Genomic DNA, 15,308 nt, shown 5'->3' on the forward strand with positions numbered 1-15,308 from the left:
GTGTAATAGTGATCAAAAAACTGACACGGAAAAGGACTTGGCAGCAGCTGCCTAATGCTGGTTGCTCCAGTTAAACACCTACAATTACCTAAAAGAGGTCTAGGAGCACATGCCGAGAACATTGTTCTTCCTCTTTACAAGTCACTGGTCAGACCACACAGGGAATATTGGAACATCTAATATAAACAGACATCTCCCAAAAATAGAGCCGATCTTCTATTCTACTATAAATGCTAATGATCAGAGTGATAAAAGAAAATTCCACCTAATTAGTAATAAAACACTGATAAAATATAAAAATAGGGAATTAAGAAAGGAGCATTAACATCTTAAGTTGCACGACCTCCGTCGGGGCGGACGTGCGACAGGGCCTTTTATTACTGAGGAGTGATGGAACTGGAGCTTTGACCTTCGCGGACCTCGAGCGTTGAACACGTGAAGCGGAACTTCCCACCTTAAGGGTGACATCTGTACTATAGGGTGGGGGAGAGTGGGTGATCCCTACGAGACCAGCGCGGCGACACTCCCCCTCCCACCACCCCCTCCCTCTCCCTCACTCCCCTACTACTCCATCCACTAGTCTACCCCTCTCCCCCCCACCTGACCTTGCCATGTTCCCCCTTTTCTTCACTGTCTTCATATCGGATATTTAACTCCCATGTTCCATGACACGGTATTTTACTAATCACCAGCGACCATACCACTGGCCAGAAGCGCCTCTAGCGGGGTTTCATGCAAAGGCTTTGTAACGGGAGATGGATACCCCTGCTTCTCTATCCCCAGGGGAACCGACTGGTTGGCCACTGGTTGCTCTTTGTTCTTATTAGTTTACCCATATGTTGGTTTTGCCGAACCTTGGGAGTCTGGGTGGAGCAGAACTCCAAGAAATATGTTCAACGCAGTAGTGAAATGTTGTATGTTATGGAGCAATCATCTGCCTTCATTGTTTGTATCTTAAAAAATTACTCTTCTGAAAAAACAATAAAAATTGATTTAAAAAAAAAAAAATATATATAAAAATAGAATTTAGGAATACAAAATAGCAGCTTCTCAAATAGTGTAAGAGAAGAGGAAAAAAAGATGAGAAATAAATGAAAAAAAAAACAAAAAAACCAAACACCTTGCCTTTAAAAAATGATTCTCTAATTGTTAATTTAAACCTACACAAAGCTGCTGTTAAATGAATGCTAACCAAAAGGCATGAAACTTTGCAGTGCGGTTCCGATTTGGGCTTTGGACTTTGCGTCTGTTGCTCCATCACCTTCTCCCGGCACTTCACAAGTGTTTATTCCCAGGTTGCCCCTGGATACGTCCTGTAGACATTGCAGCTCTACAGATCAGGCTTCCACCTAAACCCAGTGGAAACATCCAGGGGTGGCTTTTTTGATATTCAGCTCTCGGGATCGGATTGCTGACCAATAGCAGGGCAGCACGTAGCGAGGAACGTTCACAGGAAGGAAGTACAGAGAAGGGAATTGTGGTAAAGGTAGTTTCATGTCAGCAGGGAAGCGGTGGCCATTTTGGAAAAAAGTGATGTGGGAAAAACATCAGAAATGGAGTACAGGATAAGAAGGTAATGGCTGCGCTATTTATCCGCATAACCAGCTGTGCATAAATATGGCGCAAGCACCTGTCACATCTGGAATTTTTGACAATTCGCTTCACAACCGAAATACCCCTTTAAGTATCCAAAACATCCCTCTCTTAGGCCTCATGTTCACAGGCGGACTGGATTCCATATGCGCAAGCCCGCAGCGGAATCCGACCCTGCCCATGCTCGAGGACATGCTGCGATTTTTTTTTACAGACCGAAAGCTCCGCAAATCAAATTTGCATTCTTTATTTCTTTTGCAGACGCCCGTGTTCCCCTATGGGAACGGATTTATGGATTTACGAATCAAGCAAATCAAACCCACCCGTGGACATTGTGCCCTACTGAAAATGGTTGTAAATATTGTATGTTGTTATCTGTTGAATGGGTGTGACAAAAATACTTAAAATGACACTCGTACAAAGAATGTCATGAAACACGAGGTTTAACAGAAGCATTACTGATGTTCCACCTTTGCTTATTGATACGCGCACTAAGGCTACGTGTCGCCTGTCCCCCATACTGAAGGCCACAACTGAAAACTTAAAAATATGCTGATTGCAAACTTTTCTCCGGTCTTATTGCTGTGAACAAGACTATTCGATTCTTGATGCTTAAAGAGCATTTGTATCCCTTATGATTATTGTAATATAGAGACTGGTAGGCTGTCGGCCATTTTGCGTATAGTTAGTTTGCTTAGTAATTTTTCAAATGCTCTTTCATCCATTTTCTCACTCCTGCCTGTTAATATTCACATTTACAAAGGCCATCCTCTGACATTCCCCTAGACAAGGGCTGTGATGTGTGTAAAGAACCCGTCCTTTCTTCTCCCACCTGTATCTGTTGGTGTAGAATTAGCATGAGTAAACCACATTGTGTGTCCATGTTAATGAAGTCTTAAGGCCCCTTTAGATGGGACAAGTGTTGGGTCAACGATTCCCGACCCTTGTCCCTGCACATACTAGCTCCCATGCTCCTGCATAGTCAATGGAGAGGGGCGAGGGAGCGCGAGCAGAGAAATCTCCTGCAGCCTCCCCGCTGTGAGCTAGCAATACCTTAAAGAAAATCCTTCACCCAGGAGTTGGAGTCTAGCAGACATTGTGGAGTCAGGCTGCAAATTAAGGGAAAATCTTTTAATAAAGATTATTAGTTGTGTGAACGTCCTAGCCCAATATGAATGATAATTTTCAGACTCGGACAGGCTAGCTGAACAAAACACACCTAAAACACATTGGGGTACAGGCCCCAGCCCCCAAACGGCATATCCACGTACCTGGTTATAATTTACGTGTCATGCTTGATAATCGCTGAATAGATAAAATCATGACCAGAAATACAACAGGTATATATTCCTGAACGGAGGAACTCCTGTGAAGATATGGCCAAAATGGGGAATTATGGTTTTTCCACAGGTCCATTCGCATTTATCCCACCCTTCTCTGAATGCCCTCAGAGGGGGTGGGGAGAGGTGTTCTCTGGGAAAACTTTAAAATTAAGGGTCTTAGAGAGACCCAGTGTCAGACTTCAGAGATACACCTCAGCCTAAGGCTGTTCCCATTTGCTTCAGTGACTCTGCATGAATCAGAACCTTGGGCCGGATATACTAAAACTAGTATCTTTCTTTTTTTTCTCCTTGTTTTATTTTAAAATATTGCCTTGTTGTGTACGCCTGTATACCTCCCATGTAACAAGCTTCTGTATGTCCTTTGTGTGGGTATGTGTGTTATAAATAAAATATGTCTGCACTGCTAGCCTTTTTAATTTTTTTAAGAATAAATCTGCAATTTATTAGTCGAGCCTTGCCCGTTTTAAAAATAACCCGAATGCTGAAGAGATTGTGTTTATAATTCATAGTCTGGGTTCCAGCTTACCTTTATGGTTCAAACATTTTTTATTTGGTCCGCCATGAATAAACATTGATTACAACCTTGTGGAGAAACGTTATGAATCAGCATAGTTATAATTATCATATACTCAATCTGTCTTCATTGTCCATCCATGTTTTCTGTCTCTGTGGCGGTTTTTGTTTTTCTGTATAAACAAGACTATTATAACAATTATGTCCCTTGATGGGCCAAAAGTTAGATATTTAACAACAAGCAAAAGGCAACAGAAATAAGACAGGAGGGAATGAGAGGAAGGAGGGGAAGCTTTGGACGGGTAGAGAGGAGTGGGAACAGGTGGAAGGTGGACGGGGGTGGGGAGTAGGTGACCCTGATTTTCGAGTAGACAATGGTAGGATCATGGTTTATTAGTTGGTGGGGTTGGCTGTGGGGGTGGCTGCGGGTGCGGGTAGGGCACCGTTGTCAAGCCACGCATTTAAGTCAGGGGAGAGTCGGAATTGGTTCCAGATCAGCCACGTTGAGATATATTTGTTGTGTCTCAGTTCGTCTTTCGCGCAGAGTTCCTCCATATATCTTATGTGGTCCAGCGCTTCCAGCCACATCAGTCTGGAAGGGGTTGTCGCGGATTTCCAGTTTCTGGGGATTATCTGACGCATGGCCAGAACGAAGAATCTAAGTAGGGAACCTTTGGCGCGAGCTATTGAACCAGGGAACATGGAAAGCAGGGCCATTTCTGGTGTAAAGGTAGTTTTGTATCTACATACACGGGAATACAAGGCATTGACTTCCTGCCAGAGGGGGCGGATCAGGGGGCAAGACCACCATATGTGAACTAAGGTACCGGTTTCTCTTTGGCACCTCCAGCAGGTATCCGGGTACTGGGGGAATATCTTGGCTAGTCTCGCTGGGGTTCGGTACCATCTTGTTAGGATTTTGTAGTTTAGTTCTTGTAATTTGCTGGATACATTTATTTTGTGGGTTAGAGTGTATGACTTCCTCCACGACTCCTCTGGGGGTGTGATTCCGAGGTCCCTCTCCCACTCCCGCTCCAGATCTTTGTTACTATTACAGCTGTCTTCCTCCACTAACATCCTGTATAGTGATGATATTTTTTGTTGAGCCGTAGGGGTTGAGAGGCACATTTTCTCAAAGGTGGTCAAAGGCCGTCTTATCTGATGTGCATCGCCTAGGGCCCCTGCGTAATGACGTAGCTGCAGGTATTGAAACCACGCTCCGGGTGGGGGTCTTTGTCCCTCCAATAGTTCGTGTAGGGTTTTGAATCCTTCCCCTAGCGTTATGTCTCTGACCCTGAGAATCGCATTTGTGATAGCATTCGTCAGGGGGGTGCCTTTTAAGAAGTTAGGGATATCTATGTTACCGACCAAGGGAGTAAGAGGGCCTGGTCTAAGGATCATGCCCGTTTTAGTCGCTTGTCTAAGCCAGGACGAGACTAGGTCTTCTATAAATGGGGACCAACCCAGGCCTTTATGTTTCCCATTGCCTGGGACCCAAATGAGTCCTCCGCTTTGGAAGGGGACTGAGTCCTGTTCCATCTCCACCCAGAGTTTCTGGCCTCTGCTGTGAAGTAGGTCCAGGACCCGTTTAGTCAGTGTCGCTTTGTGATATAAGGCAATGTTTGGGATACCCATGCCTCCCCGGTCCTTGGGACCGGCGAGGGCCCTCCAGTTACGTCTGGGCCTGCCATCCCCCCAGATAAAAGCCATGATGGTTTTCCTAATTTGAGTTAGGAATGGCCCGGGTATGTGAATCGGTACTGTTTGGAGCAGATAGAGAAATCGCGGTAGAGCATTCATTTTTATTGCACTTATTCTGCCGAACCAGGACATGGGGACCAGTTTCCATCTTTTAAAGTCTACTTCTAGTGTGGTGAGTAGGGGTTTATAGTTTTTAATAAAGAGCTTGTCTGGGTCTTTTGTGATTATGACACCTAGGTATTTGAGATCATCCTGTTTCCATTTAAATGGGAGCGTGGGTTTCAGGGCCTCCACTTCCGAGTCCGTTAGAGTGACATTAAGAATTGTTGACTTGCTGAGATTCACTTTAAAGTTGGAAAGTTTCCCAAACCTTTTAAATTCTGCCAGAATGCTAGGTAAAGCGATTCTGGGGTTTGTTACATATATCAGCAGGTCATCCGCATATAAGGCTATTTTGTTTTCCTTGTTACCTATCCTAATACCGCTAATGTTAGTGTTTGTTCGGAGGGCGTTTGCTAGGGTCTCCATCACTAGGATGTACAGGAAGGGAGACAGAGGACAACCCTGTCTCGTGCCATTACGTATTTGTATGGGTGGTGAGAGTTGACCATTGACCCGGACCCGAGCGGAGGGGCACTTGTATAGCGCCATTATCCAGCTCTTGAATCTCGGGCCCATACCCACCCGTCCCAGCACCGCCCCCAGGAACCCCCATCCCACCCTATCAAACGCCTTCTCTGCGTCCACCGAGAGCAGGCATAGGGGATCCCCGGAGGCGCGCGCCCGGGACACGAGGGCAAGTGTTCTGATTGTGTTGTCCCCTGCCTCCCTCCCCGGGACAAAGCCCACCTGGTCTCTATGAATTAGTGAGGGAATATGGGATTGCAGGCGGGTAGCCAGGATCTTTGAAAAAATTTTTGTGTCCACATTTAAGAGGGATATCGGTCTGTAGCCGCTGCAGGAGGCGGGGTCTTTCCCTGTCTTGGGGATTACTGTTATTACTGCTTGTAATGCTTGAGCAGGAAAGGGGCAAGAGCCGGATATGGAGTTGAATGCGTTAAGCATCAGGGGAGCTAAATTCTCTATAAGGAGTTTATAGAAGCGGGGCGTGAAGCCATCTGGCCCCGGACTTTTCCCGATTTTCAAGGACCGAATGGCTTCTTTTACTTCTTCAAGGGTGATGTCTCCCTCGAGTTCGCCCTCTTCTGTTTCCGAGATGAGCCTGGGGGCAAAGTCAAGTAAGTAATTATCTCTGTCCTGTAGCAGAGCTTCATCTTGGTTGCCAGGCCCGTCCGGCAGATTATACAGATCCTGGTAATATTTATGGAAGCCGTTTATTATTTTGGTGTTGGAGTTCACTAGACCCTCATCTGGCGTGTTGATTGCGAAGATGTAGGTCTGTGGGGATTGTGGGTTTAATGCTTTAGCTAATCCTTTACCACATTTATTCCCGTATTCATAAAAGTGTCCTCTAGCTCTATCCCGTTGGCACAGAGAGGCCTGATCTAGCAGTTGCAGGACCCGGCCGCGTATTTCCGATATTTCCGACGCCCTTGTATTTGACGGATCTTTCTTGTTTGTATTCTCAAGGTCAGTCAATTGAGACAACAGACCCCTCAAGGTGGCAGCTCTTTCTTTTTTCAGGCGCGCCCCGTGGGAAATAAAAATTCCCCGGAGTACACATTTGAGAGCTTCCCATTTTGTAGGGTCTGGTGTGCTATCTGCTGAATGGTCTATGTTGAAATTTTCGATGGCCTGTCGTATTGCCTGTATGCAAGCTGAATCCATCAGCAAGTTGTCGTTTAGACGCCAGCTGATGTTAGTAGTGTCTCGTGTGGCATATCTGATCGATCCCCATACCGGAGCGTGGTCCGACCAGATGATGGGGCCTATAGTACTTTGGGGGTCGCGGTCTAGAAGTTTGTGCGAGATGAACAGATAATCTAGGCGTTGGTACGAGTTATGGGAAGGGGAGAAGAAGCTGTAGTCTCTCTCTTTGGGGTGTAGGGTCCTCCATAGGTCAACGAGTCTAAGGCTAGCTAACTCCCTGCGTAGTCTGCGCAGTGATGTGTGTGTAATTGCGGACTTACCCCCAGAGGAGTCGAGTGAGGGTTCCATGCAGAGGTTGAAGTCCCCACCTAGCAGTATGCTGGAGCCGTCTGCGAAGGTCTTCAAGGCCCCCAGTACCCGGATTCCGAAGCGTACCTGTGCTTGGTTTGGGAAATATATATTAGCGATGGTAACAATCTCATTACATATTTGGATTTTCAGAAAAATATATCTTCCGTCTTCATCAATTGACGAGGAAATGAATTTGTGGGGGAGCCATTTGTGAATGGCTATAGAGGTTCCTCCCGCTTTTTTATTAGGGTGCGGGCTGTGGTGCCAAGTTGTATAATTGCGGTTCCTGCATTTGGGGATTTTATTCGTTTGGAAATGAGTTTCCTGCAAGAGCGCAATCATAATTTTATGTCTGTGCAGGTGATCCAGTATCTGCCCCCTCTTGGCAGGTTTGTTCAACCCTCTCACGTTATAAGTGCCAAATGTAATGCTAGCCATGGTCCATATTCAGATAGCAGGCTTGTTTAGTAACCAGGGTGTAGAAAGGTAGGGGGACAGAGGGAGGGTAGAGGGGGGAGGGAAGGAAAGAGAGGTTTACAAGAAAAAACCTTCTACGGCATTTAGCGGCCGCATGCGCTATCATGGTGAGAAATGTTGTGTTCGCAGTTTTGTGCGACATTTCACCCTAGGCGGGGAGTGGTAGGTTGCCAGGCAGAGCAAGCCTGGCCCCCGCCCCCACCCCCCCGGAATAATTATTGTAACGTTTGGGGTACCCGAGAGGGACCCTGCAAATAACCTCCAAACGACGGTAAATCAGAGCAGATAATGCAATTTACAACAGCGACTTAAAGAAGTTGTGAACGACGGATGTTCCAGCAGTGAGAGAGGGTACTGCCAACTGGGCAGTCAAGTCAGGTGTCGATTTCAGATCCTCTGCGGCGCTCACGGCGCTGTTTGGGTTGAGCGGTCTGCCAGTGTTCCCGGGCCGTTGGACCCAGCAGGGTTGGTGCGTTTGGCCAATCGGGGAGTGCTGTCATTGGGAGTTGGAGAGTCCCCAAGAATTTCGGCAGGTCCCCCAACATGCGAAATGTGGCTGACCTGCCGTCTCTCCCGGCGGTCAATGAGAATGGGTAACCCCAGCGGTATGGAATGTCGTTTTCTCTGAGCAATGTTAGTAGCGGCCTCAGTGCGCCCCTGAGGCGGAGAGTGTGGCGCGCCAGATCTTGAAGTAAAATAAGTGGTTTGCCATTATGCACAAGGTCCCCCTTTTCTCTGGCGGCACGCATGATGGATTCTTTTTCTCTAAAGAAATGAACCCTGCATATTATGTCCCTTGGCCTGTTTGGATCGGACGTCCTGGGTCCCAGCGCCCTGTGTATCCTGTCAATTATGATCGGGTTGTCTGGCGCGCGATCAAGTAATTGTTGAAAAAATGTTTGTGCCCAGGTTTCTAGTTGGGGGCCATCTACTTCTTCAGCTAAACCTCGGATGCGGACATTATTTCGTCGATTCCTGTTCTCGAGGTCATCTATGTGCATAGTCAGGCTGGCAATTTGATCCGTTTGAAATTGTATGGCTTGCATGTGCGATTCTAAGATGGCTGCCGTGTCCTCTTGCGCCTCTTCTACCTGCAGCAATCTGTGTCCCATCTGGTGTATGTCAGAATGGATACGGTCAAGGGCTTGTCTATTAGATGTTTCAAATTTTGTGAACAATGCTTGGAGCTCACTTTTTGTGGGATTGACATTATGTGAGTTTTCCACTGTTCAGTGTCCTTCTCTAGGAGTTCCCCTTTATGTGTGCTGCCAGCCGGGCTGCTAGGTGTGCTGCTCTCTGGGGACACCGACCACCCCAGGGGGTCATTGCCCCTTTTAGCGTTGGGAGAGGTGAAGTGTGCAGCAGGTGAGGCTTCTGTGGATGTGGCTGTATGTGCTGAGGGGGAGTCCATGTTTGTGCCACTCACTGTTTTGTTGCAGCTTCCTGGCTCCATAGGTGTCTCAGATGCGGGAGCCTCTCGTGCAGGGAGCCCCTGGCGTGTGGGGGCTGTCTCCTTCTCACTCTGTGAGGTGCCCAGTGATGGTGACCGCTGCGGCTGCAGAGCCGGATCGTTCGGCGCTGTGCTCGGCGGGGAGGTCTGGGACCCACGTGGTTTGATGGGAACGGGTGCCGGCGCCATCTTTGCCGGCTTCCCGCCGCTCTGACTGGGGGCGCCGAAGAACCGTTCCATTGCCCCTCTTCTGCCGCTCGGAGCCGCCGCCCGCACTTCGGGGACGTTCTTCCTGCCCATCCTGTCCTGAATGGGCGAAATTCGCCGTTCTTATGGAGGTTTCTGTCCGGGGATAGGTGAGCACAGCGGGAGCCCGACTCACACACGTCCTATGGCGGCATTCGCAGGCCACGCCCCCCTCCAGCTTACCTTTAAAAGTGGGTGGTGGCAGCGTGTGTACGAGCGGCATTGTGGAGTGCGTTAGACCAGATCAGCGGGTGATTTGTGCTTTCGGTCTGCATGTGGCAGGACCCTGTGAAAGCTGGTTACAAATCCACCTGTAGTCTGGCAACTCCATACTCACAATCTCGCTGGAGCGATCGGACTCTGCCATGACAAATTGGATGCAACAGTTAGCACGCTTTCCCCCGTAACCATTATAATAATCACTGCCTTTTAATTCTTGAAAAAGAAAAAAGGAACGATTTTTTTTTCGGGGGGGGGGGGGGGGGGGGGCGGTCAACTGATGAGTCAGAACAGAAATGACAATAAGGTAATAGACATACCTGATACATCCTGGTAGAGTAGGGCTACATTCACACACACAAGCGCATAAATCAGGTGCAGAAACTCAGCCCAATATTACGCTTGCCGAGGTGCTTTTTTCATAGTAATGCCAAGTGTTTTGATGCAAACACACATCGCATCACTTTTGTGAAATTGCGATCCTCACGCACATGAAAGGATCACAAATGTGTCCCACTGATTTCAATGGAAAGTATCACATTGCACAGCGTGGAGTGCCATGCGATGGCGTTTAAGGTCTCACTGAAAACAATGGGCAAAGAATTCTGAAGGAATGCCCAAAGATAGTATTGCTGTGTGAAAAAAAAAAAAAAAAAAAAAAGAGTATAATGAATCCATTCAAAAGAATGGATTTTATATTTACATGAGTTTTGTGTGCATTGCACAAAAGTCACGCAAGAATACTGCTTACGTGAATAAGCCATAAGGCTTAGAAGGGGAATCCGGGATCCGTCCCTGAATATGCTCTAGCTAGACTGACGGGAGAGTGGAGCACCTGCCCTGAAAAGGGTGACTCCCACAGCCGCTGAAGCCCAACTGGATTTCCTAAAATTCCCTACATGCAATTCGGGAAAGTGAGAAGACAGGAGGAAAAAAACGCAGGACCAAAAAAGGGAAATTAGCCAAAAATCGATTCTGCAAGCGGAGTGGAGGATAGAATTAAGTCACTAGCAGAGGAAGGAGCAAAAGTCCCAGTTTAAAGTTATACATAGAAAACATATTGTAGCAAAACTCAGACTCGTCACCTACTAGTAGAACATCTTCTTACAGACACTTGCATTGAAGTCAAGACACCCTGGGAGGGTCAAGTGTACAGCCTGCTGCTGCTTTTTTGTAGATAAGGCAGTGTTTGTTTTTCCTTGGAACCCACTGTTTAATCATTTAGATGTCATGGTCAGGGCCGCGGCTCCTTCTGTCCTCCAGGTTTAATCATTTAGATGTCATGGTCAGGGCCGCGGCTCCTTCTGTCCTCCAGGTTTAATCATTTAGATGTCATGGTCAGGGCCGCGGCTCCTGCTGTCCTCCAAGTTTTTCCCTGCTGCAATAAGATTGTTTGGTTGCAAAGGCAGCCTGTGGCTTAGTGAAGGTTCCCAGGCATGCCACATAGTTAAGGCTATTAAGCCCTGACTATAGCAGGGTTAACAGGTGGACTTGGAAAGTACAGTATAATGTAATACAGAGGTGGAATAAATAAATTTAAGGGCTTGTTTACACTAGTGCTGTGCCCTCAAGGGTTAAAAATATAAGTTTAAAACGGTGACATTATTTTCCATTAAACAAGGTGACGTTTGTAAAGGGAGCTGCATAAACAGAGTGTAAGGACCGGATTAGGCGGTGTCCCCTCATGGCACTTGTAGCACTATCCTATGGAGCATGTTAACGGCACATCAAAACCGCTGATGAAACCCGCATGCCTTTTTACAGCAAACTGTCACTGTTTTGCGCTGTCCTTTGAAGCACATTGAATTCCCCGGGAGCGGTGCCGGCGTTACCAACCAGAGCCGCTGCAATATGTGCTTCCAGCTCTGTCCATACTGATAGGCCAGACGAGCAGCTGATCGTGGGGATCCGGAGTGGCTGACCTGCATCGATAGATCCTCAGTAATAAAGTCCTGGAAAACCACTTTAGTTGCCCTTCTGTAAATGTATAAAACTAAACATATATTTCTTACGGCAATCAACGGTGTCCATCCAGTTTAAATAAGGGTAAAATGCCACTTTCACCAACTACTGCCATCTAAGAATTATTTATCCCCTTCCTGACAAGCTTCTTTAGTACTTAGTAGAAGCCCCTTCTGCTGCTTTGATCGGCTGCAGACATGATACGTAGCCGGAACGCCGCTTCTCACAGCTTCCTGAGGAATCTTGGCCCATTCCTCATGGTCACTGGCCTCCAGGTTACTAATATTCTCGGGTTTGAGTGCTGCAGCCGCCTTCTTCCCATTCCACCAAAGATTTACTATAGGGTTGAAGTCAGGCAACTGTGACGGCCACTCCAGGATCTTCCAGGACTTCTTCTCCAACCAAGCCTTGTTGGACTTTGTGGTCTGCTTGGGATTGTCCTGTTGGATGGTCCAATGATGTCCAAACTTCAGCTTCCTCACAGCGGACATGACGATGTCTCTTAGGATTTGCTGATACTTGATTGAACCCATCTTGCCCTCCATATGCTGCAGGTTTCCAGTGCCGTAAGAAGCAAAGCAGCTCCAGAGCCTCACCAAGCCACCGCCGGCTTCACTGTAGGTAGGGTTTTTTGTTGTTTTTTTCTCAGCTTATGCTTCTGCTCTTCCTTCTCCAACATACTGTTGAGCCACAGGCTCGAAAAGTTCCATTTTTATTTCATTGTTCCAAAGAACAGAATCTGAAAGGTTCTATGGTTTATTTATATGGTTTTCAGCATATTGGAGGTGACTTTTCTTGTGCTTTTGGGTCAGAGGTGCACATCTTGGACTTCGGGCATAAAGACCTTCAACTGTTAGTATGCAGTTTACTATGAAAACTCCATGCCCGCTGCCATCAAATCTTGCTGCAGATCTTTTGCACTCACTCTGCAGTCTTTCTGCCCCATCCAGGTAGTGTTGTCAGTGTTCATTTAGCTTTGCACTTGTGAACTACTTCCAACTGTATCTCTAGGAACATTCTGCGCCTTTGTTTTCTTTTTTTGTTTGTACAAGGCAGTGATCTCTTCTCAACTTTTTGGACCCCTCTCTGGATTTAGCCATATTTTTTAACATGCAATCAAACATCACAGTCAACGGAGACCTAGCCAGTCCAGGCGTTTCATCTCAAGGACACCTGATGCAACTAATGAAGCCCTTGATTAGTAGTATCAGGGGTGCTCGAGGCAACACCTGATACACAACTTGTGTCCCTATGAGGGATTTTATCCAGGGGGCTGGCTTATTCTGAGACAGGAGTACAGTAATAGTAGTTTGTGTTGATTTTAGAGAAACCACTTATATTAATTGTGTTGAGCTAATTTTAAAAACTCTTCCTGTTAGCTTGTTTTTTTGCAAACAGCTGAACGTTTTTTGTAAATTTGGCAAATAAACCTAATTTGCAATGGTTTTGAATATTTCTGATTGTGACTTTATTACTGGAAGGGACACATAAGAAAAGTCTGAAACTAGAAGCGTGCTTCAGCCTGCTTATTCTGGAACTGACTGGACATTACAGCTGTTTAACTCGAGGTATTAACATCTAGAAAATAAGTCATCTTTTCATATCAAAAAAGCATGTCCAACTACGTTATGGGGCTCTCAAAAAGGCGATGAAACGGAGTCCATGGAGTGATGTTGATACTTACCAGGTGTCCTAGCACATTCACAGCTTGACTCTTTCTGAATGCACATCTGGCATAGAGATGAATGGTAGATCGCGCACAGAGAATCAGGTTGCCTGCGCACAGGGACACCGCACTGGAAGGGGGCACCTGGTGAGTATCAAACATCCCTCCGCAGACTGCCCATTCCATCACCGTTGAACTCCATAATGTAGTTTTTGGGGCTGAACTGTGAGGACAATTCACAACTATGGCCAACGATTTGAATGGTAGGTAGCCATCTCTCCAAGCTCCCTCATTAACATGCATGTCCAGGTCAGTAGATTTGGTGAAATCGGTATAAAAGTGGTCACCAGACAATTCTGGATTGACTTATCTTGTTCCATCAGTGGACAGTTTACAGGTCACCACAGATATAAACCCTTCAGCAACCAAATTCAACAGCCAACTTCTGAAATTACAAGCCAGTAAACAAAAGTAACAAAAAATGACTTTACTGATAAATCCGTGATCTCTCCAATAACAGGACAATACCAGTAAAACAACAGTTTTCTCATGTTGTATTTTAATATACAACTTAAAAATGTTACTAGGTATACAATGTATTCTGGAGTGCAGTAAACATCACGAATTGTCTGCTTTACAGTAACAAAAGATTAAAATCAGATCACAGTGCAAAGAGCCAGCAGCGCGCCCGTGTGCAGAGGTGGAGAACACAAAAACTAAGCTCATTTTTTGTGCGCGAGGTTTAATATTCTAACCTACAATATATTAGTAAGGATCATTCTCATTCATCTAAGAAAGCAGAAAAACTGAATCACAAGGCTGAAGAATGGAGCCTGTTCAGACTGTGCAGCTCAACTCTTCTATAATAAACTGAAATACCCATTTACATTTAGAAATCTTGGGTGCGGTTTGGTTCAAATGAATGCTACATAAAGCCACAATGTAGAAGAGTTCAGCAGTCCATTCCCTAAACGTGCATGTCCAAGCTTGATTGACGCCATCCCGTGCTATATCCCTTCAAGCCGGTTCCAAGTCGTGCGCTATTCCACTGCACTCCTGGCTCCTGCAGTGTGAAGTATACTGCGCACCCATCGGTTATCTCGGGCTTGTCAGAGTAGAAATAACCTGTGTATGCACAGCACTCATGTGAGATTTGGTACTGACCTAGCATGTTAATGGAGCCGATTGCCAAACCCTTCTGCATTGCGACTATGCCTAGATGACTTCTCCAGAAACTTGCCTATAGTGTGCAACACTTTAAAGTTAATTTTATAAGGCATCATCAAAAAAAAATTGTGCCAAGAGCACATCATGGAGCAGGACCCACCCCTCCAACCCTTATGACCCAGTTCTGGCAGACCGCCTGCCGTTCTGTCATTACAGGATGGCCATTCATGGGAGTGGCGGTTCTGTAATACCGCATTTCACCTGTAGTGGCTGCTGCAGGGAAAGTGTATAGCTATCCAGGCAAAAATCAGCTGAGATCAGGACCCGGAGCGATCATTTGTTTGCCTGCATTCTGGGAGGGGTTGGGTATCTTGGCACAACCCATTTAAAAAGGAGTTGGACTATGAAATAACGTAATCTCTTATTCACAGCCGGACATTGGGAATGTTAGATAGATTAGCACGTTGCAGGCTTGTTACAGAAGTTTCTGAACCTGCAAAGCAGTTCCATTCATCTGGACAGAGAGGTTTCGGAGGTCAGAAAATGACTTCTTCAAGCCGCGTTCTGAAGAACGGGACAGACGCAGAAAATTGTGCCGACTATGAACTCATATCTGCAGGATCCATGAAAACTAAAATGTGCACATCAGTCACCAGAGACAGATATTGTGGCATCACGATCCGCAATACCATTGCCAACATTTAGGTGCTAGAAAATGTTATTTTAATGCCCGTTTCTTATCGCAAGCACTGGGGGACGCTACACGAGAATCAGCATGCTCTTTGCTCTACAGGAGCGCCCATGGCAAAGGGGGGTGGGGGGGGGGAAATCAGCTTTTTGCTCCCAGTGT

Source organism: Eleutherodactylus coqui, chromosome 5 (genome assembly GCF_035609145.1).
Source record: "Eleutherodactylus coqui strain aEleCoq1 chromosome 5, aEleCoq1.hap1, whole genome shotgun sequence".
NCBI lineage: Eukaryota > Metazoa > Chordata > Amphibia > Anura > Eleutherodactylidae > Eleutherodactylus > Eleutherodactylus coqui.